The sequence below is a fragment of the Mandrillus leucophaeus genome, unplaced genomic scaffold (assembly GCF_000951045.1).
Source record: "Mandrillus leucophaeus isolate KB7577 unplaced genomic scaffold, Mleu.le_1.0 Scaffold441, whole genome shotgun sequence".
NCBI classification, from domain to species: domain Eukaryota; kingdom Metazoa; phylum Chordata; class Mammalia; order Primates; family Cercopithecidae; genus Mandrillus; species Mandrillus leucophaeus.
In genome coordinates this window covers 449,646-453,838 of record NW_012104710.1, presented here as the reverse complement: position 1 = coordinate 453,838, position 4,193 = coordinate 449,646, and positions in this window count along the sequence as shown.

Sequence of the window (4,193 nt, the reverse complement as noted above, 5' to 3'; positions counted from 1 at the left end):
ACCTCAGCTTATTGGTGATTTTTTTACATTTTCAAACTTTTTGACTCTTGTAAAAGCACGTTGCTTAAAACACAAACACACTGTGCAGCTATACAAAAATATTTTATTTCTATTCTTGTTCTATACGATTTTTTTAAATTAAAATTTAATTTTTATTTTATTTTTTTTTTTACTTTTTAAACTTTTTTTGTTAAAAACTAAGACATAGAAACACACATTAATGGCCGGACATGGTGGCTCATGCCTGTAATCCCAGCACTTTAGAGGGCTGAGTTGGGTGGATCATCTGAGGGCAGCCCAGCCTGGCCAACATGGTGAAACCCTGCCTCTACTAAAAATACAATAATTGACTGGGCACGGTGGCACGTGTCTGTAGTTCCAGCTACTCAGGAGGCTGAGGCAGGAGACTCACTTGAACCCTGGAGGCGGAGATTGCAGTGAGCTGAGATCGCACCATTGCACTGCAGCCTGGGTGACAGAGCAAGACCCCATCACAAAAAAAAAAAGAAAAAGAAAGAAACACACATTAACCTGGGCCTACACAGGGCCAGGGTCATCAGTGTCACTGTCTTCCTCCTCCACATTTTGTCGCACTGGAAGGTCTTCAGGGGTGGTATCAGGCCTGGAGCCATCTCCTATGATAACAATGCCTTCTAGAATACCACCTGAAGAACATACCTGAGTCTGTTTTACAGTTACCCATTCTTTTTACAGGTAGAAGAAGTATACTCTAAAAGTATGTTATAATAGATACATAAACCAGTAAGATAGTTGTTTATTTTCATTATCAAGTATTATGTACTGTACCTAGTTGTGTGTGCAGTTGTTTGAATATATATGAGTGGCAGAACAGTTGGTTTGTTTATAGTAGCATCGCTACAGACATGTTGAGTCATGTGTTGCGCTATGATGTTATGTTACTGTATTAGTCCATTCTCACACTGCTATGAAGAAATACCAGAGACCGGGTAACTTATAAAGAGAAGAGGTTTAATTGACTCACAGTTCCACATGGCTGGGGAGGCCTCAAGAAATTTACAATCATGGCAGAAGGCACCTCTTCACAGGGTGGCAGGAGAAAGAATGAGTGCCAGCGGGGGAAAAGCCAGACTCTCATAAAACCATCACATCTCGGGAGACTCACTCATTTTCAAGAGAACAGCATGGGGGAAGCTGCTCCCATGATTCAATTACCTCCACCTGGTCCCGCCCTAGACACGTGGGGATTATGGGGATTACAATTCAAAGTGAGATTTGGGAGGGGACACAGAGCCAAACCGTATCAGTTACCTACAAATTCACTAGGTGATAGGAATTTTTCAGCTCTGTTATAAGCTTAACAGACCACTGTCATATGGGTGATTGACTAAAACATTGTTATGCAGCAAATTACTGTTCTGGAAAATAAGAGTTTACCCATCTCATATACTAAGTATATTGTTTAATTTTAAAATTTTCTGTATATTATGCTGTTTTAACACTTGAAAAAACCTTTCTGGGCTGGGTGTGGTGGCTTCTTCCTGTAATCCCAGAACTTTGGGAGGCTGAGGCAGGAGGATCACTTGAGCCTGGGGTTTGAGGCCAGTCTGGGCAACATAGTAAGACCCTGTCCCTACAAAAAATTTAAAAGTTAGCTGGGTGTGGTGGTGTGCACCTGTAATCCTAGCTACTTGGGAGACTGAAGTGGGAGGATTGCTTGAGCCCGGAAGTTTGATGTTACGAGTATCACTGCACTCCAGCCTGGGTGAAAGAATGAGACTGTTTCTTAAAACAAAACAAAACAAGATAACAACAAAAAACTTTTCTGGTTGGAGAGAGACTGCCCCTCTTAAGGCTGGCCAGTTTTTAAGGATAGCAAAGGACCCAGAGGAAAGCTTGCCTTTAGTATGCAGACTAACCAATCCAGAGATCTGGCCTGTACATACCAGGAGGTAATATTCACCTGCCTTAATTATCTCAGGGCCAGATACCAGGTAGCTAGGGACCTCTCCTTAGAGCCTGTCCAAATTATTTAAACAAGCCAATCCTGCCCTGCCTTGCCTTCCTCACAGGAACTCCAATAAGGGCTGTGGCCTAGGCTCTCACCCTGCTCCAGGCCCTTCTGCCTCCTGATCGAAGCTGGTGCTTCCCCATGTGGCCCTGGATGGTGTGATATGCCTCCTGTTTCTAGGATCTGTGAATACAATAAAGTTTGTTTTCTTGAGCCTTTCCTATGACTCCCCTCATGAGCACAACTGACTGACATCACATAACAGAACACAGAATACTAAGAGAGTGGAAGAAAAAGAAAAAAGCAAAACAAGCCCAACAATTAATTGAGAATAAATAAAATTTTATTTAATGAATAAAGAAACAGTCCACCACATCCTCTAAATTGCCTTTAAAAACATGCAGCTTATATTAAATCCTGATTCATAAATTTAATTTTTATTCTTCTAATTGCAAAATTTCCAAACCAAACACAATCCCAACAAATCCTTAAGAAAGCACGACTAGGGAACAGCAACGGGTGTCATGTAGATGACGTGTTCTACCAGAATACAACACCATGTGCCTTCTGAGGAAGGACGTGATTTATGCTCGCAGACATTTTGGCTTAAATGATCACTGGTTTTCAGTTCCACGGAAGGTCTTCACATGCTTGATGTGGAGGAACAGGGATAAAAGCCAAGATCTGTTAATGGCTTTCCAGTAATAGAGGCGAAATATACAGTTTCTACAATGCACACATTTCAAAATAGCCACTATAATGGCTTTTGCATTAAGATTTCAACAATCAAAAAAAGTACTCTAGAAAATAAGTTGACTCCAGCTTCCTGAGATGGAAGCATACCATATTTGCGAGCCTTCTGGGGCCTGATGTGTTTTCAAGTGGGAAGAACTCATGCAAGGAAAGGGAGAAAAAGCGTTACAAGGTGCTACTTGATTTGGATTGAATTAAGTCAGCTGTGGGTGCTCCACGACTCCTTACTTGAAGTGTGTGTGTGTTTGTGTGTGTGTGGGTGTGCAAGCACACATACATCATTTGTCAGTCTTTATGTGAATCAACAGGATTAAGTTCAGACTTGATGTAGCTGAGAATGCAAAAACAGAGACCAAAGGATATGCTTATTTTTGAGGGTCCACGTATACCAGGTATTCTAAAGCTGATTCATTTCAATGTAAGGCCACTGAGACGCTGGCATGGGATGTTTCTTCATTAGGGTTGGGACAGCACTGTGGAGTTGTCCTGAACTACTTACGCCAGAAAGGAATACAGAAACTCCCTTGCTGCACGGTGGAGTCATCATTTCCGCTAGCTTCAATCATAGATGCAGGAGTCAAAATTCCCCTAGGCTATTCTGCCTACGCTGAAGTAAATTTCCCTGGAATCTCCCTACAGAAAGCAGACAGGATATTTCTTGAAATCCATTTGATTTTTCTTTAGGTTTGTCCATTTATTTCTTTGCTGCATGTCATCTTGGAAGACAAAATCCCATCACTGTGTACTACCCTTCTAAGGCAGCACAAAGTAGTGGGCAGGAAAGAAATGTGAACTTTTTTTTTTTTTTTTTTGAGACGGAGTCTTGCTCTGTTGCCAGGCTGGAGTGCAGTGCCGTGATTTTGGGTCACTGCAACATCCGCCTCCCGGGTCAAGTGATTCTCCTGCCTCAGCCTCCCAAGTAATTGGGACTACAGGCATGTGCCACCACATCCAGCTAATTTTTGTATTTTTAGTAGAGATGGGGTTTTGCCATGTTGGCCAGAATGGTCTCGATCTCTTGACCTCATGATCTGCCTGCCTCGGCCTCCCAAACTGCTGGGATTACAGGCATGAGCTGCCACGCCCAGCCAGAAATGTGAACTTTTTAAACAAGTTAACTATTTACTCTGGAGAAAAATATTTTAAACATTAAAAACATTTTTTAAAATATATATTTTTAAAAACTGCTACCACTTTTTTGCGGGGGAGTTGTCTAAACTCTTCATAAATATTTATTTATGCATTTATCCTACCCTCCATCCTCAGAAAACCTCAGTACTTTGCTTATTTTACAGATAAAGAAACAGAGACCCCAGAGTTATGAAAATATTAGAGAATCTATCTAACCTCATTTGAATGACTAAAATCCTCCTTAGAATTCACCTAAGAATTTACTAACTAAGAAGCTTTCCTAATGCTATTAAATATTCTACAAATTTTTATCTGGACA